Consider the following 25,790-nt stretch of genomic DNA (forward strand, 5'->3'; position numbering starts at 1 on the left):
GCGAGCTGGGATGTGAAAACTTTGATCCTCAATGTCTCTGAATCACCCTGAATGCAGATGGAACCTTCTAATTCTAAGGTCACGATATGTATAGTTTATTTTCCCCATAATTTCTTTCCTACATGTTTTTTGTGTAACTACGATGTCATTGATATTTGCAGGAATTCCAAGGTGGCAGCTAATCTTTCAAGGGAGGCATGAGGAGTTTCCAATGTGCATATTTTAAGGTAAAGGTGTAGAGATGCTGCTAAGACAGGTTTCTAGTAGTTTATTGAACATTGTTGGTGGAAAGACCCTATTTCTATACAAATATAGAATACAATATAGAATATTTTTAAGGGTTTGGTTTGAAATAAGCTTATATCTGGAAGGGATTTTTAACTCTTTACCGTCCAGCAATCCCCTAACACAGAAAGGTTTTTTGTTTTTACATAATTCATTCTCATAATAAATTAATTCTTATTGCACTCTCTGTCCAGAACAATTTCACAACCCCACAACAAGCTGAATTTATATTTGTACCTGCAACTAACGTTGAAATAGCCTTATTTGGTGGTAAAACAGTAAGACAACAAAGTGGCACTTTACAAAAAAAGACAATGGCAATTCATTATTATTATGATCTCATTTAATTTGACAGTTTATTTAAATTAGTTTAAATGTGGCCACCAGTGATGTCATCGGGGACATTAACTCCTTGTGTTGTGTTAATTACAGCTCAATTCTCACTTATTTAGTTGGAAAAATGAATTAAAAGTTTAAGTAATAAAAACCCCATGAATTTTTCCAAAGCCACAGGAGACCATGAGTGAAGCCATAATTACGACACAAGTGCGAGATCTACTGACGACTGCTTTCAAGGGCCAATACATGGGGAATATGTGTAAGTAACATTATGAATGTATGTCTACATTTAGAATGGATATAGATGTAGTCATTGTGACGTTAGGAGTGGAGTTAAAGGGGCACTTTACCAAAAACAATGCTGATTTATTTAATTGAACGTGCATTCTCGTACACCTGAATTTGCATACACAAACGCCCCGCCAGCTCCTTATAAGGGCATGCAACCACAGGACCGTGTCTATTGTCTAATGTCTTTTGTGTTGTTTGCTGTGTTTTAATTTTCTACTTCGTATCTTGTATTTTGTATTTATTAGTTAAGTTTTGGTCTGTATTTATAATTTCTTATTATCTTGTCATTATTATTATTACTGTTGTTATTGTTGATGGTGATGTTGTGTTGTCAAAAGAAAATTTAATATTTTTGATAAAAAGAATAAATAAAAAAAGAACCCATGAATTTTCCCATATGATACCATGAAGAGATGAGTGGAGCAAGAAATTACGACACGAGTGCGAGATCTAGTGACGACTGCTTTCAAGGGCCAATACATGGGGAATACGTGGTAAGTAACACGAATGTATGTCTATGTTTAGAATGGATAATGCACTTTACCAAAAAACAATGCTGATGTCATCGGGGACATTGAATAATTACAACTTCATGAAATTATAAAAAAAATAGCAATAACCTGTCTTATAGGGACTGCTACCTTATCATTTCATGGAGCTGTAATTAACACAACACATTGGATTCAATGGACCTCATTCTCAAACTTTTCTTTAAGTGTCTTCTTAAATATCTTCTTATGAACTTGTGAGACCAAACCTAAGAAAGATCCCTGCCGGATTCATGAACGCATGAAAATGTGTTCCACAAAGTGTTCTCAGCTGCGCTCCCCGAGTGAGGAATGTCACTGATTCTTAAATTGAACGTGTGTTCTCGTACACCTGGATTTGCATACATAAACGCCCCGCCAGCTCCTTATAAGGGCATGCAACCACAAGACCGTGTGCACACAGAATCCACAGGCAACGCAAAAGCAATTTGCGACTGATAAAATTTTTATTAGATTCAAATGTATACAGTACAACGAAAAGAGGTTTGGCATCTAACCAGAGTGCAAATGTAATTGTAAAGTGCAATAGTAATATACAATTCACAGGTGATTAAACTGGGTATAAAATATATAAATTAGTACTACTGAGTAGCCTAATAGTGCTAATCAGATGTATGTACTGAGTATATACTGTAGTATTAATATGTACTGTGATACAGGTATAAAGACCCTATGATAGTAAGTCATACTGGCTACCAGCGTAAAGGTGCTCCCATAGTCGAGCGGACTGTACACGGACTGGACTCAGCGGAGGTCTGCTGGACTCTTTGAGCTTTCATAGTCGAGCGGACCTCCGCGGACCAATTTCCTACATGTCTCGCGCCAGTTTACACAATTTTCCCCACGCTGTTCAACTTCTGTCATGTCGTCGTCATCCGATGTCAAAATAAAGAATATGTTATCTCCGTTTTCCAATATTTCGATAATAAAACGGGCAGTTTTACACACTTCATTTAGAAAAGCCATTCAAACATCTCAAGCCCTACTCTCTTGGCACGGAGCGAGTGGTCAGAGTAAAATGCAGATCGGCGTCACATTAAATGCAGTTCGATGTCAACCAAAACCCAGAGCAGCGTTTTGTGTGACACCAAGTGGGCGCCGCGGACGTCCGCGCGTCAGAAAATAGGAGCTTTGCACTTGGACTCTGCTTTGGGTCTGCTTTGAGTACCCTTTGGGTCCGCTTTGAGCCCGCGGGAGTCTGCTCCGTGTACGGTGCGCTCGACTATGGGAAGGGCTTAACTAGTAAGTGTAGGAAAGGGATATGTACAGTTTTATTAGTAACTAAAGATATGTAAAAAGGAATATTTGCATGTACAGATAGATGTGGATATATATATATATATACTGTATACGGTAAGAATAAATAAATATTTATATATATACTGTATATGGTATATACAACACTAAGTGCTAAGATCATGTCAAAGAGGAACGCGAACACAGGTGGTTCTGGGCGTCGCAGATGACGTGAACGTCGATGGAGTGGTATTGCTTTCTGTTGAGATGTGGAAACGCATCTGCAGAGGGGGGTGCCTCGATGAGGAGGGGGGTGCCTCGATGAGGAGGGGGGTGCCTCGATGAGGAGGGGGGTGCCTCGATGCGCACATGCATGCAGTCAATTGCGCCGATGGTGTTGAGCAGAGCAGCCATGGCATGGACTCTTCTCTTGACTGGCATCTGTTGTTCAGTATAATATGGGAGTTGGATGTATTCTGTGGCCAGTTGTATGATTCACCCTGTCTCCTAGCTCCCTGTCTCCTAGCTCCTAGCTCCCTGTCTCCTAGCTCCCTGTCTCCTAGCACCCTGTCTCCTAGCTCCCTGTCTCCTAGCACCCTGTCTCCTAGCTCCCTGTCTCCTAGCTCCCTGTCTCCTAGGTCCCTGTCTCCTAGCACCCTGTCTCCTAGCTCCCTGTCTCCTAGCTCCCTGTCTCCTAGCTCCCTGTCTCCTAGCTCCCTGTCTCCTAGCTCCCTGTCTCCTAGCTCCCTGCCTCCTAGCTCCCTGTCTCCTGTCTCCTAGCTCCCTGCCTCCTAGCTCCCTGTCTCCTAGCACCCTGTCTCCTAGCACCCTGTCTCCTAGCTCCCTGTCTCCTAGCACCCTGTCTCCTAGCACCCTGTCTCCTAGCTCCCTGTCTCCTAGCACTCTGTCTCCTAGCTCCCTGTCTCCTCGCTCCCTGTCTCCTAGCTCCCTGTCTCCTAGCACCCTGTCTCCTGTCTCCTAGCTCCCTGTCTCCTAGCTCCCTGTCTCCTAGCACCCTGTCTCCTAGCTCCCTGTCTCCTAGCTCCCTGTCTCCTAGCTCCCTGTCTCCTAGCACCCTGTCTCCTAGCTCCCTGTCTCCTAGCACCCTGTCTCCTAGCTCCCTGTCTCCTAGCTCCCTGTCTCCTAGCTCCCTGTCTCCTAGCACCCTGTCTCCTAGCTCCCTGTCTCCTAGCTCCCTGTCTCCTAGCTCCCTGTCTCCTAGCTCCCTGTCTCCTAGCTCCCTGTCTCCTAGCTCCCTGCCTCCTAGCTCCCTGTCTCCTGTCTCCTAGCTCCCTGCCTCCTAGCTCCCTGTCTCCTAGCACCCTGTCTCCTAGCACCCTGTCTCCTAGCTCCCTGTCTCCTAGCTCCCTGTCTCCTAGCTCCCTGTCTCCTAGCTCCCTGTCTCCTGTCTCCTAGCTCCCTGTCTCCTGTCTCCTAGCTCCCTGTCTCCTAGCACCCTGTCTCCTAGCTCCCTGTCTCCTAGCTCCCTGTCTCCTGTCTCCTAGCTCCCTGTCTCCTAGCTCCCTGTCTCCTAGCTCCCTGTCTCCTAGCTCCTAGCTCCCTGTCTCCTAGCTCCCTGTCTCCTAGCACCCTGTCTCCTAGCTCCCTGTCTCCTAGCTCCCTGTCTCCTAGCTCCCTGTCTCCTAGCTCCCTGTCTCCTAGCTCCTAGCTCCCTGTCTCCTAGCTCCCTGTCTCCTAGCACCCTGTCTCCTAGCTCCCTGTCTCCTAGCTCCCTGTCTCCTAGCTCCCTGTCTCCTAGCTCCCTGTCTCCTAGCTCCCTGTCTCCTAGCTCCCTGTCTCCTAGCTCCCTGTCTCCTAGCTCCCTGTCTCCTAGCACCCTGTCTCCTAGCTCCCTGCCTCCTAGCTCCCTGTCTCCTAGCTCCCTGTCTCCTAGCTCCTAGCACCCTGCCTCCTAGCTCTCTGTCTCCTAGCTCCCTGTCTCCTAGCACCCTGTCTCCTAGCTCCCTGTCTCCTAGCTCCCTGTCTCCTAGCTCCCTGTCTCCTAGCTCCCTGTCTCCTAGCTCCCTGTCTCCTAGCACCCTGTCTCCTAGCACCCTGTCTCCTAGCACCCTGTCTCCTAGCTCCCTGTCTCCTAGCTCCCTGTCTCCTAGCTCCCTGTCTCCTAGCTCCCTGTCTCCTGTCTCCTAGCTCCCTGCCTCCTAGCTCCCTGTCTCCTAGCACCCTGCCTCCTAGCTCCCTGTCTCCTAGCACCCTGTCTCCTAGCTCCCTGTCTCCTGTCTCCTAGCTCCCTGCCTCCTAGCTCCCTGTCTCCTAGCACCCTGCCTCCTAGCTCCCTGTCTCCTAGCACCCTGTCTCCTAGCTCCCTGTCTCCTGTCTCCTAGCTCCCTGCCTCCTAGCTCCCTGTCTCCTAGCTCCCTGTCTCCTAGCACCCTGCCTCCTAGCTCCCTGCCTCCTAGCTCCCTGTCTCCTAGCTCCTAGCTCCCTGTCTCCTAGCACCCTGTCTCCTAGCTCCCTGTCTCCTAGCTCCCTGTCTCCTAGCTCCCTGCCTCCTAGCTCTCTGTTTCCTAGCTCCCTGTCTCCTAGCACCCTGTCTCCTAGCACCCTGTCTCCTAGCTCCCTGTCTCCTAGCTCCCTGTCTCCTAGCTCCCTGTCTCCTAGCACCCTGTCTCCTAGCTCCCTGTCTCCTAGCACCCTGTCTCCTAGCTCCCTGTCTCCTAGCTCCCTGTCTCCTAGCTCCCTGTCTCCTAGCTCCCTGTCTCCTGTCTCCTAGCTCCCTGTCTCCTGTCTCCTAGCTCCCTGTCTCCTAGCACCCTGTCTCCTAGCTCCCTGTCTCCTGTCTCCTAGCTCCCTGTCTCCTAGCACCCTGTCTCCTAGCTCCCTGTCTCCTAGCTCCCTGTCTCCTGTCTCCTAGCTCCCTGTCTCCTAGCACCCTGTCTCCCTGCCTCCTAGCACCCTGTCTCCTAGCTCCTAGCTCCCTGTCTCCTAGCTCCCTGTCTCCTAGCTCCCTGTCTCCTGTCTCCTAGCTCCCTGTCTCCTAGCACCCTGTCTCCTAGCTCCCTGTCTCCTGTCTCCTAGCTCCCTATCTCCTAGCACCCTGTCTCCTAGCTCCCTGTCTCCTAGCTCCCTGTCTCCTAGCTCCCTGTCTCCTAGCTCCCTGTCTCCTAGCTCCCTGTCTCCTAGCTCCCTGTCTCCTAGCACCCTGTCTCCTAGCTCCCTGTCTCCTCGCTCCCTGTCTCCTAGCTCCCTGCCTCCTAGCTCCCTGTCTCCTAGCTCCCTGTCTCCTAGCTCCCTGTCTCCTAGCTCCCTGTCTCCTAGCTCCCTGTCTCCTAGCTCCCTGTCTCCTAGCTCCCTGTCTCCTAGCACCCTGTCTCCTAGCTCCCTGTCTCCTAGCTCCCTGTCTCCTAGCACCCTGTCTCCTAGCTCCCTGTCTCCTAGCTCCCTGTCTCCTAGCTCCCTGCCTCCTAGCTCCCTGTCTCCTAGCTCCCTGCCTCCTAGCTCCCTGCCTCCTAGCTCCCTGTCTCCTAGCTCCCTGTCTCCTAGCTCCCTGTCTCCTAGCTCCTAGCTCCCTGCCTCCTAGCTCCCTGTCTCCTAGCACCCTGTCTCCTAGCACCCTGTCTCCTAGCTCCCTGTCTCCTAGCTCCCTGTCTCCTAGCTCCCTGTCTCCTGTCTCCTAGCTCCCTGCCTCCTAGCTCCCTGTCTCCTAGCACCCTGTCTCCTAGCACCCTGTCTCCTAGCTCCCTGTCTCCTAGCTCCCTGTCTCCTAGCTCCCTGTCTCCTAGCTCCCTGTCTCCTGTCTCCTAGCTCCCTGTCTCCTGTCTCCTAGCTCCCTGTCTCCTAGCTCCCTGTCTCCTGTCTCCTAGCTCCCTGTCTCCTAGCTCCCTGTCTCCTAGCTCCCTGTCTCCTAGCTCCTAGCTCCCTGTCTCCTAGCTCCCTGTCTCCTAGCACCCTGTCTCCTAGCTCCCTGTCTCCTAGCACCCTGTCTCCTAGCTCCCTGTCTCCTAGCTCCCTGTCTCCTAGCTCCCTGTCTCCTAGCTCCCTGCCTCCTAGCTCCCTGTCTCCTAGCTCCCTGTCTCCTAGCTCCCTGCCTCCTAGCTCCCTGTCTCCTAGCTCCCTGTCTCCTAGCTCCTAGCACCCTGTCTCCTAGCTCCCTGTCTCCTAGCTCCCTGTCTCCTAGCTCCCTGCCTCCTAGCTCCCTGCCTCCTAGCTCCCTGTCTCCTAGCACCCTGTCTCCTAGCTCCCTGCCTCCTAGCTCCCTGTCTCCTAGCTCCCTGTCTCCTAGCTCCCTGCCTCCTAGCTCCCTGTCTCCTAGCTCCCTGTCTCCTAGCTCCCTGTCTCCTAGCACCCTGTCTCCTAGCACCCTGTCTCCTAGCTCCCTGTCTCCTAGCTCCCTGTCTCCTAGCTCCCTGTCTCCTAGCTCCTAGCTCCCTGTCTCCTAGCTCCCTGCCTCCTAGCTCCCTGCCTCCTAGCACCCTGCCTCCTAGCTCCCTGTCTCCTAGCACCCTGTCGCCTAGCTCCCTGTCTCCTAGCTCCCTGTCTCCTAGCTCCCTGTCTCCTAGCTCCCTGTCTCCTAGCTCCCTGTCTCCTAGCTCCCTGTCTCCTAGCACCCTGTCTCCTAGCTCCCTGTCTCCTAGCTCCCTGTCTCCTAGCTCCCTGTCTCCTAGCTCCCTGTCTCCTGTCTCCTAGCTCCCTGTCTCCTGTCTCCTAGCTCCCTGTCTCCTAGCACCCTGTCTCCTAGCTCCTAGCTCCCTGTCTCCTAGCTCCCTGTCTCCTAGCTCCCTGTCTCCTAGCTCCCTGTCTCCTGTCTCCTAGCTCCCTGCCTCCTAGCACCCTGTCTCCTAGCTCCCTGTCTCCTAGCTCCCTGTCTCCTAGCTCCCTGTCTCCTGTCTCCTAGCTCCCTGTCTCCTAGCTCCCTGTCTCCTAGCTCCCTGTCTCCTAGCTCCCTGTCTCCTAGCTCCCTGTCTCCTAGCTCCCTGTCTCCTGTCTCCTAGCTCCCTGTCTCCTAGCTCCCTGTCTCCTAGCACCCTGTCTCCTAGCTCCCTGTCTCCTGTCTCCTAGCTCCCTGTCTCCTAGCTCCCTGTCTCCTAGCTCCCTGTCTCCTAGCTCCCTGTCTCCTAGCTCCCTGTCTCCTAGCTCCCTGTCTCCTAGCACCCTGTCTCCTAGCTCCCTGTCTCCTAGCACCCTGTCTCCTAGCTCCCTGTCTCCTAGCTCCCTGTCTCCTAGCTCCCTGTCTCCTAGCTCCCTGTCTCCTAGCTCCCTGTCTCCTAGCACCCTGTCTCCTAGCTCCCTGTCTCCTCGCTCCCTGTCTCCTAGCTCCCTGCCTCCTAGCTCCCTGTCTCCTAGCACCCTGTCTCCTAGCACCCTGTCTCCTAGCACCTAGCTCCTAGCTCCTAGCTCCCTGTCTCCTAGCTCCCTGTCTCCTAGCACCCTGTCTCCTAGCTCCCTGTCTCCTCGCTCCCTGTCTCCTAGCTCCCTGTCTCCTAGCTCCCTGTCTCCTAGCACCCTGTCTCCTAGCACCCTGTCTCCTAGCACCTAGCTCCTAGCTCCTAGCTCCCTGTCTCCTAGCTCCCTGTCTCCTAGCTCCCTGTCCCCTAGCTCCCTGTCTCCTAGCTCCCTGTCTCCTAGCTCCCTGTCTCCTGTCTCCTAGCTCCCTGTCTCCTAGCTCCCTGTCTCCTAGCTCCCTGTCTCCTAGCTCCCTGTCTCCTAGCACCCTGTCTCCTAGCACCCTGTCTCCTAGCACCCTGTCTCCTAGCTCCCTGTCTCCTAGCTCCCTGTCTCCTAGCACCCTGTCTCCTAGCTCCCTGTCTCCTAGCTCCCTGTCTCCTAGCTCCCTGTCTCCTAGCTCCCTGTCTCCTAGCTCCCTGTCTCCTAGCTCCCTGTCTCCTAGCTCCCTGTCTCCTAGCTCCCTGTCTCCTAGCACCCTGTCTCCTAGCTCCCTGTCTCCTAGCACCCTGTCTCCTAGCTCCCTGTCTCCTAGCTCCCTGTCTCCTAGCTCCCTGCCTCCTAGCACCCTGTCTCCTAGCACCCTGTCTCCTAGCTCCCTGTCTCCTAGCTCCTAGCACCCTGCCTCCTAGCACCCTGTCTCCTAGCTCCTAGCTCCCTGTCTCCTAGCTCCCTGTCTCCTGTCTCCTAGCACCCTGTCTCCTAGCACCCTGTCTCCTAGCTCCCTGTCTCCTAGCTCCCTGTCTCCTAGCTCCCTGTCTCCTAGCACCCTGTCTCCTAGCTCCCTGTCTCCTAGCTCCCTGTCTCCTAGCTCCCTGTCTCCTAGCTCCCTGTCTCCTAGCACCCTGTCTCCTAGCTCCCTGTCTCCTAGCTCCCTGTCTCCTAGCACCCTGTCTCCTAGCTCCCTGTCTCCTAGCTCCCTGTCTCCTAGCTCCCTGTCTCCTAGCTCCCTGTCTCCTAGCTCCCTGTCTCCTAGCTCCCTGTCTCCTAGCTCCCTGTCTCCTAGCACCCTGTCTCCTAGCTCCCTGTCTCCTAGCTCCCTGTCTCCTAGCTCCCTGTCTCCTAGCACCCTGTCTCCTAGCTCCCTGTCTCCTAGCTCCCTGTCTCCTAGCTCCCTTTGGAATGACCCAGTGGCTAAAAAGCCCAACAGTACCTGGACTGGCACAGGGTTTGAGCGTCTGGTCCGGCCCCCCCTGGTGTGGCTCCAGGGTATTGCACAGCTCCCATTAGGACAGGTCTTGGTAGGTTGAAGCGTCCCACTAGGTTCTCATCGCTCTCTACGGACCATGAGCGATATCTTCCAGTAGTAGTAGATGATATGATATGATATGATATGATAGTAGATGATATGCCATATTGTGTGTGTAGGCCTGGGCTTCAGACTTGGCCCTTTTAAATAGCGCGATAGCTAAGAACGATGTCTGCAATGTCTGTGCAAAACTGTTTAGAGTTTTTGGACGTGTGTAGGGCTGACCCCTATTAGTCGATTAGTCGACTAATCGGTCGAAAGGAGCCCGTAGTCGACTGGCCAACCTCTTAGTCGAATAAAGAAGAAAAAAAAATTAAAATTATTTTTATAATTTTATTTTTTATTTAAATTTTTTTATCATTCTTTCCAAAAGAAAAGAGGCATAGAAGCGTGGCTAACGCTAATGGCACGCATACCAGAGGCTAACTGCCTACGAAAACAGGCACAGAGGCACTGAAAGAGGATTTCACCCATCTAATGAACACACTAGACTAGACAAATATCAAGATGTATCCATCAGTGGACCAAATGCATGCTTTTGCACAGAGGACAAGAAGCCTTCAGGCGACTCCTTCAGACATTAGGCACCCCCCCACAGCCCAAATGGAATGATAAAAAATTAAATTAAAAATTTAAATATATTATAATATTTTTTTTGTATTAGTCGACCAATAGTCGACTAACGGCAAATTTTGGCCTATCATAGTCGACCATCCAAATCCTTAGTCGGGGAAAGCCCTAGATGTGTGTGAGATTATGTGCTAAATAAATCAGCATTGTTTTTTGTGTGTGAAGTGCCCCTTTTAAAATCTTGATTGACTAATAAATAGTCCCCTGCCATCGGAGGTCCAGCAGTTTTACACAGGAGCTCAGTCACTATGGCTAGCTGGTAAAAGCCGAAATATGTTTATTCTGGTGGAAATCTTACTTTGTTTAGTAAATTGAATATTGTGTTTTTTGCGATCGACTTCCCAGATAGGAACATGTGATTGGAGCGATCTTGCTAGTTGCTTATTGCAAAAAAGTTCAGATTATTTTTTAACCCTAGCCCTTTTTTCCAATTTACCATTTATGTTATCAGCTAAACCTATGCTTCCACATACTAGCTCCAGCCACAAACTAATGCACAGCCATTGGGGTCGAGCGTTTGTCTTTACAAGCTGACTGAAGGTACCTGATATACTCCACGGTGCACACGCAGGAGATACAGTAGTAATACAGTAACGTTAGTGAAAGTACTGAAGGTACCTGATATACTCCACGGTGCACACGCAGTAGATACAGTAGTAATACAGTAACGTTAGTGAAAGTACTGAAGGTACCTGATATACTCCACGGTGCACACGCAGTAGATACAGTAGTAATACAGTAACGTTAGTGAAAGTACTGAAGGTACCTGATATACTCCACGGTGCACACGCAGTAGATACAGTAGTAATACAGTAACGTTAGTGAAAGTACTGAAGGTACCTGATATACTCCACGGTGCACACGCAGTAGATACAGTAGTAATACAGTAACGTTAGTGAAAGTACTGAAGGTACCTGATATACTCCACGGTGCACACGCAGTAGATACAGTAGTAATACAGTAACGTTAGTGAAAGTACTGAAGGTACCTGATATACTCCACGGTGCACACGCAGTAGATACAGTAGTAATACAGTAACGTTAGTGAAAGTACTGAAGGTACCTGATATACTCCACGGTGCACACGCAGTAGATACAGTAGTAATACAGTAACGTTAGTGAAAGTACTGAAGGTACCTGATATACTCCACGGTGCACACGCAGTAGATACAGTAGTAATACAGTAACGTTAGTGAAAGTACTGAAGGTACCTGATATACTCCACGGTGCACACGCAGTAGATACAGTAGTAATACAGTAACGTTAGTGAAAGTACTGAAGGTACCTGATATACTCCACGGTGCACACGCAGTAGATACAGTAGTAATACAGTAACGTTAGTGAAAGTACGGAAGGTAAATGTCTACATGCCACCTGGGAGTAAATAACAAGCGCGAGAGGAAGAAAACTGAATGTGGAAGTTCAACATTCGCGGCTTGTAGTAGAGTGTTAGTGAAAGTAAGAGGCACCTCGGTGTTCACAAGGGTGATTTAGCTGCGCTTAGTCTCATGGCATGAGGTCCCTGCGGATCCCTTAAAAAGCCAGTTAAAACGTCTTAAAATATTCTTTGGTAATTCAAGGTCTAAAATGTTAAAACCCTTAAGACAGAAGGCATTACATTTTGTATAAAAACATTGAGGATAGATATTGTAATGTTTCCAATAAGGGGACAAGACCGTGGATTAACCTAATATAATTCTATATTGACAAACACCTGCGGATATGTTGTCAGGTAACAACTAGTGAGAGTCCAAACAGAATTGTTCTGCAAAAAATATTAACAACTCTAGCCCTCTCAGAGCTACCAGAGCTACATGTCAAGATAGAAACAACTCTAGCCCCCTCTCAGAGCTACATGTCAAGATAGAAACGACTCTAGCCCCCTCACAGAGCTACATGTCAAGATAGAAACGACTCTAGCCCCCTCACAGAGCTACATGTCAAGATAGAAACAGCTCTAGCCCCCTCACAGAGCTACATGTCAAGATAGAAACAACTCTAGCCCCCTCTCAGAGCTACATGTCAAGATAGAAACAACTCTAGCCCCCTCACAGAGCTACATGTCAAGATAGAAACGACTCTAGCCCCCCCCTCTCAGAGCTACATGTCAAGATAGAAACAACTCTAGCCCCCTCTCAGAGCTACATGTCAAGATAGAAACAACTCTAGCCCCCTCTCAGAGCTACATGTCAAGATAGAAACGACTCTAGCCCCCTCTCAGAGCTACATGTCAAGATAGAAACAGCTCTAGCCCCCTCTCAGAGCTACATGTCAAGATAGAAACAACTCTAGCCCCCTCTCAGAGCTACATGTCAAGATAGAAATGACTCTAGCCCCCTCTCAGAGCTACATGTCAAGATAGAAACGACTCTAGCCCCCTCTCAGAGCTACATGTCAAGATAGAAACGACTCTAGCCCCCTCTCAGAGCTACATGTCAAGATAGAAACGACTCTAGCCCCCTCACAGAGCTACATGTCAAGATAGAAACGACTCTAGCCCCCTCTCAGAGCTACATGTCAAGATAGAAACAACTCTAGCCCCCTCTCAGAGCTACATGTCAAGATAGAAACGACTCTAGCCCCCTCTCAGAGCTACATGTCAAGATAGAAACAACGCTAGCCCCCTCACAGAGCTACATGTCAAGATAGAAACAACTCTAGCCCCCTCACAGAGCTACATGTCAAGATAGAAACAACTCTAGCCCCCTCTCAGAGCTACATGTCAAGATAGAAACAACTCTAGCCCCCTCACAGAGCTACATGTCAAGATAGAAACGACTCTAGCCCCCTCTCAGAGCTACATGTCAAGATAGAAACAACTCTAGCCCCCTCACAGAGCTACATGTCAAGATAGAAACAACTCTAGCCCCCTCACAGAGCTACATGTCAAGATAGAAACAACTCTAGCCCCCTCACAGAGCTACATGTCAAGATAGAAACGACTCTAGCCCCCTCTCAGAGCTACATGTCAAGATAGAAACGACTCTAGCCCCCTCTCAGAGCTACATGTCAAGATAGAAACGACTCTAGCCCCCTCTCAGAGCTACATGTCAAGATAGAAACAACTCTAGCCCCCTCTCAGAGCTACATGTCAAGATAGAAACGACTCTAGCCCCCTCTCAGAGCTACATGTCAAGATAGAAACAACTCTAGCCCCCTCTCAGAGCTACATGTCAAGATAGAAACAACTCTAGCCCCCTCTCAGAGCTACATGTCAAGATAGAAACAACTCTAGCCCCCTCTCAGAGCTACATGTCAAGATAGAAACAACTCTAGCCCCCTCTCAGAGCTAACGTCACGGTGACCAATTGCAGCCACTCTTATTGTCTGGGACCAAATACGGCCACGCCCCACTCCCAGCAAAAAGTGGGAATCTCTAGAATGGGTTTGGGGCGGCGCTGTATACGGAAGTAGCTCTCAAGGTGACGATTAGACAACACGTTTTTGTTGTCAGTAGATGGCAGCATTGGTTTAAAATTAAAGGCTGAAAATGTTGAGAACTACAACACTGCATTTCCCAAGAGCGTTAGCACAGGTCGCAGGTCACTGGGATGGGTCTATATTCTCCGACGTGATCTGAACAGCGTTAAACTATTACTGCGACCTCGGTATAGCGACCGCGAATGGCCAACTAATTATCTTAACAAAAGTGCGCTGGTAGCATTACATATGTTGTCTAAAGGGGGACATATGGTACAATTTAAGATTCTAATGATAATCGGCATATAAAGGACAAGATAAAGCATCGTTAATTTGTAAGAAACCTCAATGAAAACGGCGCAGGGTGCTATTGTTATGAAAATGTGATAGAATCCTATAAAAATGTGGACGCACTTGGCCTACGTTCCGTTACATGTCAAGATAGAAACAACTCTAGCCCCCTCACAGAGCTACATGTCAAGATAGAAACGACTCTAGCCCCCTCTCAGAGCTACATGTCAAGATAGAAACGACTCTAGCCCCCTCACAGAGCTACATGTCAAGATAGAAACAACTCTAGCCCCCTCTCAGAGCTACATGTCAAGATAGAAACAACTCTAGCCCCCTCACAGAGCTACATGTCAAGATAGAAACAACTCTAGCCCCCTCTCAGAGCTACATGTCAAGATAGAAACAACTCTAGCCCCCTCTCAGAGCTACATGTCAAGATAGAAACAACTCTAGCCCCCTCACAGAGCTACATGTCAAGATAGAAACGACTCTAGCCCCCTCTCAGAGCTACATGTCAAGATAGAAACGACTCTAGCCCCCTCTCAGAGCTACATGTCAAGATAGAAACGACTCTAGCCCCCTCTCAGAGCTACATGTCAAGATAGAAACGACTCTAGCCCCCTCACAGAGCTACATGTCAAGATAGAAACGACTCTAGCCCCCTCTCAGAGCTACATGTCAAGATAGAAACAACTCTAGCCCCCTCTCAGAGCTACATGTCAAGATAGAAACAACTCTAGCCCCCTCACAGAGCTACATGTCAAGATAGAAACGACTCTAGCCCCCTCTCAGAGCTACATGTCAAGATAGAAACAACTCTAGCCCCCTCTCAGAGCTACATGTCAAGATAGAAACGACTCTAGCCCCCTCTCAGAGCTACATGTCAAGATAGAAACAACTCTAGCCCCCTCACAGAGCTACATGTCAAGATAGAAACAACTCTAGCCCCCCCTCACAGAGCTACATGTCAAGATAGAAACGACTCTAGCCCCCTCACAGAGCTACATGTCAAGATAGAAACGACTCTAGCCCCCTCACAGAGCTACATGTCAAGATAGAAACAACTCTAGCCCCCTCTCAGAGCTACATGTCAAGATAGAAACAACTCTAGCCCCCCCTCACAGAGCTACATGTCAAAATAGAAACGACTCTAGCCCCCTCACAGAGCTACATGTCATGATAGAAACGACTCTAGCCCCCTCTCAGAGCTACATGTCAAGATAGAAACGACTCTAGCCCCCTCTCAGAGCTACATGTCAAAATAGAAACAACTCTAGCCCCCTCTCAGAGCTACATGTCAAGATAGAAACAGCTCTAGCCCCCCCTCACAGAGCTACATGTCAAGATAGAAACGACTCTAGCCCCCTCTCAGAGCTACATGTCAAGATAGAAACAACTCTAGCCCCCTCTCAGAGCTACATGTCAAGATAGAAACAACTCTAGCCCCCTCACAGAGCTACATGTCAAGATAGAAACGACTCTAGCCCCCTCTCAGAGCTACATGTCAAGATAGAAACGACTCTAGCCCCCTCACAGAGCTACATGTCAAGATAGAAACAACTAGCCCCCTCTCAGAGCTACATGTCAAGATAGAAACAACGCTAGCCCCCTATCAGAGCTACATGTCAAGATAGAAACAAATCTAGCCCCCTCTCAGAGCTACATGTCAAGATAGAAACGACTCTAGCCCCCCCTCTCAGAGCTACATGTCAAGATAGAAACGACTCTAGCCCCCCCTCAGAGCTACATGTCAAGATAGAAACGACTCTAGCCCCCTCACAGAGCTACATGTCAAGATAGAAACGACTCTAGCCCCCTCACAGAGCTACATGTCAAGATAGAAACGACTCTAGCCCCCTCTCAGAGCTACATGTCAAGATAGAAACGACTCTAGCCCCCTCTCAGAGCTACATGTCAAGATAGAAACAACTCTAGCCCCCTCACAGAGCTACATGTCAAGATAGAAACAACTCTAGCCCCCTCTCAGAGCTACATGTCAAGATAGAAACAACTCTAGCCCCCTCACAGAGCAGCTACATGTCAAGATAGAAACGACTCTAGCCCCCTCTCAGAGCTACATGTCAAGATAGAAACAACTCTAGCCCCCCCTCACAGAGCTACATGTCAAGATAGAAACAACTCTAGCCCCCTCTCAGAGCTACATGTCAAGATAGAAACAACTCTAGCCCCCTCTCAGAGCTACATGTCAAGATAGAAACAACTCTAGCCCCCTCTCAGAGCTACATGTCAAGATAGAAACGACTCTAGCCCCCTCTCAGAGCTACATGTCAAGATAGAAACAACTCTAGCCCCCTCTCAGAGCTACATGTCAAGATAGAAACGACTCTAGCCCCCTCACAGAGCTACATGTCAAGATAGAAACAACTCTAGCCCCCTCTCAGAGCTACATGTCAAGATAGAAACAACTCTAGCCCCCTCTCAGAGCTACATGTCAAGATAGAAACGACTCTAGCCCCCTCACAGAGCTACATGTCAAGATAGAAACAACTCTAGCCCCCTCTCAGAGCTACATGTCAAGATAGAAACAACTCTAGCCCCCTCACAGAGCTACATGTCAAGATAGAAACAACTCTAGCCCCCTCACAGAGCTACATGTCAAGATAGAAACAACTCTAGCCCCTTCTCAGAGCTACATGTCAAGATAGAAACAACTCTAGCCCCCTCTCAGAGCTACATGTCAAGATAGAAACAACTCTAGCCCCCTCACAGAGCTAACGTCAAGATAGAAACAACTCTAGCCCCCTCACAGAGCTAACGTCAAGATAGAAACAACTCTAGCCCCCTCACAGAGCTACATGTCAAGATAGAAACAACTCTAGCCCCCTCACAGAGCTACATGTCAAGATAGAAACAACTCTAGCCCCTTCTCAGAGCTACATGTCAAGATAGAAACAACTCTAGCCCCCCTCAGAGCTACATGTCAAGATAGAAACGACTCTAGCCCCCTCACAGAGCTACATGTCAAGATAGAAACAACTCTAGCCCCTCCCTCTCAGAGCTACATGTCAAGATAGAAACGACTCTAGCCCCCTCACAGAGCTACATGTAGAGATAGAAACAACTCTAGCCCCCTCTCAGAGCTACATGTCAAGATAGAAACGACTCTAGCCCCCTCTCAGAGCTACATGTCAAGATAGAAACGACTCTAGCCCCCTCTCAGAGCTACATGTCAAGATAGAAACAACTCTAGCCCCCTCTCAGAGCTACATGTCAAGATAGAAACAACTCTAGCCCCCTCTCAGAGCTACATGTCAAGATAGAAACAACTCTAGCCCCCTCACAGAGCTACATGTCAAGATAGAAACGACTCTAGCCCCCTCTCAGAGCTACATGTCAAGATAGAAACAACTCTAGCCCCCTCTCAGAGCTACACGTCAAGATAGAAACAACTCTAGCCCCCTCACAGAGCTACATGTCAAGATAGAAACAACTCTAGCCCCCTCTCAGAGCTACATGTCAAGATAGAAACGACTCTATCCCTCTCAGAGCTACATGAGCCTCCATGTCAAAGTACAGACCTGTACCTACATCGTGGGTCATTACTAAGTAGGGATGCACTGATCCGACTTTTTCAGTCCCAATACCGATACCGATCCGATACCCATTGTCTATTGTTTTTTTATACAAAAAAGAAAAGAAAAAAATATATTTAATCCAGTTATTATTATTATTTTTTTATATATATTTTTTAAGAATTGTAAAGGAGGCGGCTAGGTGGTGTAGTGGGCAAGGCACTCGCCACCAACGCAGGAGACGCTGGGTTCGAGCCCAGCTCTCTGCGTTGCTACCAGCTTGGCTGGTCGCTCATACTAACACAATTGGCAGTGTTAGGGGTGGGAAAGCTGGTGGGTGGGTCCTGGTCGTTGTAAACAGCGACCCCTACAGTTCGGTCGGGGCGCCTGCACAGCGAGGGTAGGATCTGGAGGGAGGTAGTGTGACCTTCCACACATTACACTCTCCCGGTGAGAGTCTGCGCTGCCAGGCTGGCTGCCGGCTGGCTGCACATGCGTCGGAGGAAAGCATGCGACAGTCTCCGGCCTCCCGGACCAACAGTAGGGGGGGGTGCGCAACAACCAGGAAGGGGGTTGGGAATTGGCATAATGACAGTGGGATGGGAGAAAAATCGGAAAAAGGAGGGGGGAAAAGATAATAATAATAAAAAAAAAATTGTAAAGGATCACAAGTGTGTTTTTGATTTGTTGTAAACAAAGACAGAAAATAAACTTCATTCATTCAATTAATAAACTGTATGCCTCACTGTGTGGAAGAGACTGGGATCATTATTTTGTGCAAGGCAACATCAGGCTCGACTTAAAACATTACTTTCCTAACTTAGTGAAACTAAATGTAACAAATTAACACAGATATAAATGGACTGAATGGTTATTTCTTATTTTATTTCTTATTTATAAAAATAAATACGTTATACCCGATACCCGATCCAGCTATTTGACTGATATCGGCGGCCGATACCGATACCAATATCGGATCGGTGCATCCCTATTACTAAGGCTGGGACGATGCACTTGGCTCCCATTACAAACCTTTATTTAAACTCGAAAGTCAACTGAGGTTTCCCTCATTTACAGTCACGTCGAGCGTACAGGCAGAAATAAGCAAAGAAAAAGCACATCAGATCCCACAGTATAAAACACCTGGGTTGACCTAGCATGGCGATAAAATAAATCTTAAAAAAAAAGAATACTGTGATAGAATAGAAATACTTGAATCATCCCGAGGGAAATTTGCCACTACAGTAAACATTTAGGTAGACAAAACAAAGTCACGAATAAGAATAACAAAAAAATTGCCAAAGAATAAAATAAGCCTAAGAATAAAATAATAATAATAAAATACAGTCCGGGATTCACATTTCCTATGTTATGTATATACATTATAATATAAAATATACAGAAATCTACAGTAAGTGTACAGTAAGTGTAATATTGAACAATGTTGTTTTAACACTTTGAGTGCCACTCACGAGATTTCTCTGGTTTTTTTATAGGTGGTTGCATGCCACTCACGAGATTTCTCTGGGTTTTTATTTTTATTTTTTTTTGCGATCTGAAAAATTATTGCATCACCCGAGCCTACCCGAGTATAGCCGAGGGGCGCCGGCGATCACTGTGGAAAAAAGCGCCCCCTGTCGTCTCCCAGATGACATAAGTGATTTTGGAATGGACTCAATGAAAATGAATGGGGAAAAAAATCCGGTACTCCACATTTTCCAGTTCACTGATCCAGCCGGGGTTACTAGAGTTCATTCTGGAGCCTCAGATCCCCGCGGATCATGGAGTTCTACTGTATCGCGTTGGATCCATACACGTATCGATTTTTTCGAATGGTGATCAGGAATTGGAATATACCAGTTGGATACCATCTGATGTCAGGTAAGGACTCTATGTTATCAGTGGTAGGATAATCAGAGTAAGTTTGATGAAGTTATAAGCTGTTTTGTGAAATGTCTTCTTTCGGTTTCACTGTAAAAGTCTGTGAGGAAATCAACGGAGCGATTATCAGTGCGCGGCCGTAATGTGCGTGCATGCACGTATAATATTGATCATCTAGCGTTTATTTGAAAACGATTCATAAAAAGGCCGACGAATATCAACGTTGTGGAATATTCCACTAAAAGACGATTTTCATAGAATGCTCCAGAATGAGCTGTTTTTTATATCAAAACGGGGGCTTTTCTAACTGCTCTGAAACGGCAACGACGCGATAAAAAAACAATCTGCCTTCACAGCACTGACTGGAAAATAGTCTTTGATAATGCGATGGGCAGATTAGACACATAGCCATAATTTAAAACATAGATTAGGCGATATTAACGTTAACATTGGCGCCGATGGTGGCATTCAAGCGGTAAAACGGAAAACCAGGCGTGGCGCTGAAAGTGTTAAGACATGCGAGTTTACCCACGATCGCGATAAGAAACTAATTCTAACGTCGTAGGAGTCCCGAAACTATTTCAAACATGTTTGATAATCTATCCATTTGTCCCTCAACATTCTGAAATGTGATAAAAGTTTACACAAAAAAAACATTCATGAATGAATGAATGAATGACCTTTATTTATAGAGCACCCTTCACAGCACGAATGCACAGGGTGCTTTACACTACATCTTAATATAAAAACACAATAAAAACAAAATCAGAAATAAATGACAACAGACAAACAGCAGTTAAAAACAGTGAAACCAGATAGAAAAAGTAGAATAAAAGAATTTGGATAAAATCATGAGTCACTAATTAAAACAACACTATAGAACAGAAAAAGGCGCCTATGTGTGATTAAAAGCCTGCCTGAACAAATGTGTTTTTAGTTGTTTTTTAAACGAGTTCTCAGAGGGGGGCAGGTCCAGGGGGAGAGCGTTCCAGAGCCTTGGTGCTGTCACCTCGAAGGCTCGATCACCCCTTGTTTTTAGCCTGGTCCTGGGGATCACTAGGAGGTGCTGATCGGCAGATCTGAGTGAGCGGGTGTTTGTGTATGGATGGATGAGTTCCGTGATGTAGATAGGGGCCTGACCGTGAAGTGCTCTGAAAGTGAAAGTGAGGACTTTGAAGTGAATTCTGTAGTGTACCGGGAGCCAGTGCAGGGATACCAAAATGGGAGTGATGTGACATGATTTTTTTGACCTTGTGAGTAGCCTGGCTGCAGCATTTTGGACCATTTGTAGTTTATCTGTGGATGATTTGGTGAGACAGGTGAAAAGTGAGTTGCAGTAGTCAAGCCTAGAGGAAATAAAAGCATGCACGGATAGTTCTAGTTCAGAGTGAGATATGATGGTGCGCAGTTTTGCAATGTTTCTGAGGTGAAAGAAACAGGTGCGTGTGAGTGTTTTGACATGTTTGTCTAGGTTCATGGCCTGGTCAAAGACAACACCCAGGTTTCTCAGGTGGGGACGTATGTTGTCTTTAACAAACTATAGCCTAACGTACAATCGTTGTCATAAATGGGGAAATACTTACCTACTAAATACCAAGAGTCTTTCAAATCAATCACGTTAGTTAATAATGTTAACCAGCCAATGGGTGCGCGCACTCTAAACACTACACAACCGGAGAAATAGATGTAATGACTAATGATTTATATGTCAGAGGAGAGGAGCGGAACACTCCGGGGAATGTGAAGGAACTATGGAACCACTGCTCGGCCAACCTGGATTATATATCCATCAAGTGTCTGTCGACCATTCTTCATCCCGAGACAATTAACGTCGGTCATCTTGATTGGAGTCTATATTCCTCCTCAAGCCAACACTGGGGCAGCGCTTTCAGAGCTTCACGACGAACTCCAGACAGCTAACGTAGACGCTGCTATTGTGGTTGCGGGGGACTTTAACACATCCGGTGCCGTTAACGTAGAACTATGTTTCTGTTGCCCGATCGCTGAGTGCCGGAAACGTAGATCTACGTTTTTCTCACGGTATTTCTTTTATTCGCTACTGCCATTCATAATTCAGCAGGGCACCTTGCGCATGCTGTACTGAATGTGTCTGAGCTGGCAGACGGTCTTATACCGCCCTCTAACGCCTTCGGCCATTATTGCACTCCGTTAGAAACGGGTTCGTTTATTTTCTCTACCGAGCTGCGGCGTGGGGGCGGGTCCTAAACACTCCGGCAAAACACACGCTTGTAGGGATGGTTTTGACGACTGACCCCGCCTGCCCGTTGAAGTGTAATGCCCAACAACGTCACACACGTTCACGCACACAATACACGCTTACCTAGGATTTGACTTGCTTCAACAACAACAAAGCAGTTGTTCATCATCTTCAGGTATATTTATTTAAATATATATTCGGCAGAATAGTTCATTGCTCCTAGTGGTTTGTTTAATTGTTTTATACTTGTTATTTTGTAAAATATTATTTTTTATTTAAAGATATGTATGTGTGTGTTTATATATATATATGTATATATTAACAAATTGTTCTAAATAAATAATAAAGATAATAAATTATTTGAAGTTTTGATTTTTTTTTTGAACTGAGGTAGGTAGATTACATTAGAGACTAAAGTACCGAAAAAAGGTACAGTTGGGTACCGGTATCGATTCAAATGTACCGGTACCGGTATCGGTTCAAATAGGGCTGGGCGATATGGCCAAAAATTAGGGATGTCCGATATTATCGGCCTACCGATATTATCGGCCGATATCGGCATTAAAATGTGATATCGGAAAATATCGGTATCGGTTTTCCAAATTCTTTTTTTTTCTTTTTTTCTTTTTTTACATTTCTATAACCTTTATTTACCCAGGCAAGCAAGTAAGAACAAATTCTGATTTTATTTATTGTCAAAAGTATGCATAATGTTGTGTTAATTCCACAACAAGAGATATGTAATGTTAATTACCTGAAATTATTCCATTTTGGGGGGGGGGGGGGGGGGGGGACCCTGCATATATCGGTATCGGTTGATATCGGTATCGGAAATTAAGAGTTGGACAATATCGGTATATCGGTATCGGTGAAAAAGCCAACATCGAGCATCCCTACCAAAAATGATATCGCGATAACGATATCGATAACAATATCATATCACTCGATATTCGATATTATCGATATTGTTATAGGTATAAAGAAAATAATTATAATTTTTTTTTTAAACAACAGATGTATGTTTATTTTGCAGCAATTCTTTGTTGTTGCCGCCATCTTTAGTGTTACATCCCCTCACACTCCAGTTCTCAGGCTGCAGCTGGTTTGAAAGCGAAAGTAAACCGGCTTCTCTGCTGGCTGTGGCTCCAGGGGAGTTGAACAGTTCTGGCTCTGCTAGTTTCTTTTCGATCTTTTGGCGCTTTTTTGGTGGACAAACCACCGCACATGTGCACCGTGACTCGTGACTGGAGTCTAGCTAGCACACATAGCCTACTGTGTACAGACGGTTTCAAACTGTATTTTAAATTAGAAAGCAAACAAAACTAGACAATTCCGCGCGGGGGAAATTGTGAAAGTGGGTGACGCCTGTGCACCGCCGGCCAACGGGAGAGGCTCTGTATTGTCTCTATGACAAACGGTTAAAAAGATACAAAAGAGGTGGTTGCTAGGGTGTTATAGCTGGTTGCTAGGGTGTTTCTAGGTAGTTGCTAGGGTGTTATAGGTGGTTGCTAGGGTGTTTCTAGGTGGTTGCTAGGGTGTTTCTAGGTGGTTGCTAGGGTGTTATAGGTGGTTGCTAGGGTGTTTCTAGGTGGTTGCTAGGGTGTTATAGGTGGTTGCTAGGGTGTTTCTAGGTGGTTGCTAGGGTGTTATAGGTGGTTGCTAGGGTGTTTTTAGGTGGTTGCTAGGGTGTTTTTAGGTGGTTGCTAGGGGGTGTGGTCTAAGGATCGGGGGAGTGGTCAACATCGACCAATGAAAGAGGATATCCCTACTGAGTACAATGGCACAACCCGCAAGTCTCTATGACAAACGGTTCAAGAGATACACAACGGGGGGTGGCCTAAGGGGGTGTGGCTTAAGGATCGGGGGAGTGGTCAACATCGACCAATGAAAGAGGATATCCCTACTGAGTACAATGGCACAACCCGCAAGTCTCTACGACAAACGGTTCAAGAGATACACAAAGGGGGTGTGGCCTAAGGTGGTGTGGTCTAAGGATCGGGGGAGTGGTCAACATAGACCAATGAAAGAGGATATCCCTACTGAGTACAATGACACAACCCGCAAGTTTCTACTACTCAGAGGGAGCTGTCAATCAACTCAGTACTGCTACACAGAGGGGCCATGAAGGGTCTCCCTGAGAGGTAATTGCCAGGTCAGCTGTACTGAGTTGATTGACAGCTCCCTTTGAGTCATGCACACCTGCTTACCACTAATTAGGCTGATGCAATCAGCAATGACTCTGCACTTTGGACCCAATGTATTTCAATGAGGGCTGACGCATTCCTTCAGTCTCACGATGATTAAAAGAAAAGTATAAGAGATTAAGCTTATTCCTCTTAATGTGAGCGCCTGAGGATCCCAATGACGGGTTGTGTGCGATATTGTGTCATTCCGTCGACAATTGTGGCCTGGGTGGCGATCGGGAAACAAGGGGGGAAATGGTAAAAAATCTGGTTTTTGCTAGAGTGCAAAGCCATTCGTTTGTATGTAGAGCATAACTTTCAAACAAATGGTCATCAGTTGAGATAGAAATGTCCAATTCCATTTATTTTTCTTTCTTTTTCTTCTTTTTTCGAGGGGACAGCCGTGTCATCGTTTTGATGTGTTGTTTTTATATCTACGTCCAAAATTGAGATCACTGTCGCAATTTACCCAAGGTGATGGTAAAAAAATAAATCCAGCTCCTACACTCTAACTTGCCATTCATTCCCTATGGACCAACATTTTCCTGTTTAAAGTCGATTTGTAGTCAAACGGTGCAGTGAAACTTTCCGAAAAGTAATAGCAACTCGAGTTGGACCAAGCCGGTCGTTTTGATACCTTTCACGTGTATGTGGTGCAAACGCTCTGGGAGGAGTTTGCTGGCAAAAAGCGGCGGAATAAAGAATACGAATAAAGAATAGTATAGATTACTATAGTGTGGTTGCAACCTGGCTACGCCAGGTCACCCACACTAATAAATGGACAAGAGAAAAATAAATCTCAATTTGGTCAGTATTGTCATTTGGACAAGCAAAGCCATTACTTTAAGTTGCAGGCAAGAAAGACAAGTCTGTCCACTGTCTCTGGTTTTAAAACTGCCCTGTTGCAGGCCACAAAAAAAAAGCGATATATATATATTTTTTTACATCGATTATTAAAATATATCGCGATAGTTATCGTTATATCGCCCAGCCCTAGTTCAAATGTGAACGGTACCCAACCCTAATAGTCACTTCAACAACAAGGTAATTCCCAATTTTGAACAGACACACAGCAGAAATGTCAAATAATGATCCAACACGTCCACCTCTAGGGCCACGCAGAGGGATGCACCCCCAGAGAAAAGTGGCTCGACTACAACGACACCAACTGAACCGTGAGTTTGGGGCATCGTTCGATCCAGAATAAACATGTCTCTTTGATAAACCACACAGCATACATACTATAAAAACATACTATAACGGATGCATGCAATTGTTTTTCAGATATAACGTGGAGTATCATGCAACACCAACAAACCAATCCACACAAAGAGGCAAACATGAGCAAGAGGAAGAAAAAGAGGAGATGGAGCCAGCTGTTGAAAAGAGTGGTGCTGAAGAGGAACCAGCTGTAGAGAAGAGGATTCTGGGAGGGGGAAGAAAGACTGTCACAGTGACACCAAGACGCAAGTCCACACAAAGAGGCAAACAGCAAGAAGGGCAGGAGGAGGCAGCTGATGAAGAAGAACCAGCTGTAGAAGTTAGAGTCCTGAGAAGGAAGTCGGCTCCGGTTACACCAAGGCGTATATCCAGAAGAGTCCGCAAACAACCTCAGCAAGAGGAGGAAGAGGAAGAGCAGGAGGCTGCAACAGCCGAGGAGACAGAAGAGGGAGAGGAAGATGAGGCAGGAGAGGAGGCAATTGAGGAACATCCTACTGTGGAAGAGAAATGTATGGATCCAGAACAGGAGGTGAAGACAGGACAAGTTATGGTAGATGAAACTACACCTGTAGCTGTAGAAGAAGAGACTGCTGAGGAGGAAAACATTGAGGAAGAGGATAAGGAGACAGTTGCAGAGGAAGCAGCCACAGTAGAGGAAGCAGCAACAGTAGAGGAAGCAGCTACAGTAGAGGAAGCAGCAACAGTAGAGGAAGCAGCTACAGTAGAGGAAGCATCAACAGTAGAGGAAGCAGCAACAGTAGAGGAAGCAGCTACAGTAGAGGAAGCAGCTACAGTAGAGGAAGCAGCAACAGTAGAGGAGCAAACAGTTGCAGGGGAAGCAGAAATGGTGGTGCAGGACACGGTGGCAGAGGAAGCAGCCATAACAGAAGAGTCAGGAAAGATCATGGATAAAGAGCGGGGAATGGCAGGAGAGAAGGCTGAAGAAGAAGCAGAGGAGGAAGAGAAGGAAGGAGCAGTCAAAGAGGAAGCAGCTATGGATGACGTGGAAAAGGAGAAAGAAAATGTGGCAGCTGTGGTTGAGAGTGTTGCAGATGAAGTACAAGAA

General features: G+C 47.2%; 1 long non-coding RNA gene across 1 annotated transcript; it reads left to right on the forward strand.

The window, feature by feature from the left end:
* Positions 1 to 1,329: 1,329 nt before the first annotated feature.
* On the forward strand, positions 1,330 to 25,329 carry LOC311238150. The gene is made up of 3 exons (XR_014620325.1): positions 1,330 to 1,409; positions 24,616 to 24,678; positions 24,788 to 25,329. It is a non-coding gene; the product is annotated as an uncharacterized lncRNA (long non-coding RNA).
* Positions 25,330 to 25,790: the final 461 nt, after the last annotated feature.

Source organism: Notolepis coatsorum (assembly GCF_963971535.1).
Source record: "Notolepis coatsorum genome assembly, chromosome: 1".
In the NCBI taxonomy this organism is placed as follows: domain Eukaryota; kingdom Metazoa; phylum Chordata; class Actinopteri; order Aulopiformes; family Paralepididae; genus Notolepis; species Notolepis coatsorum.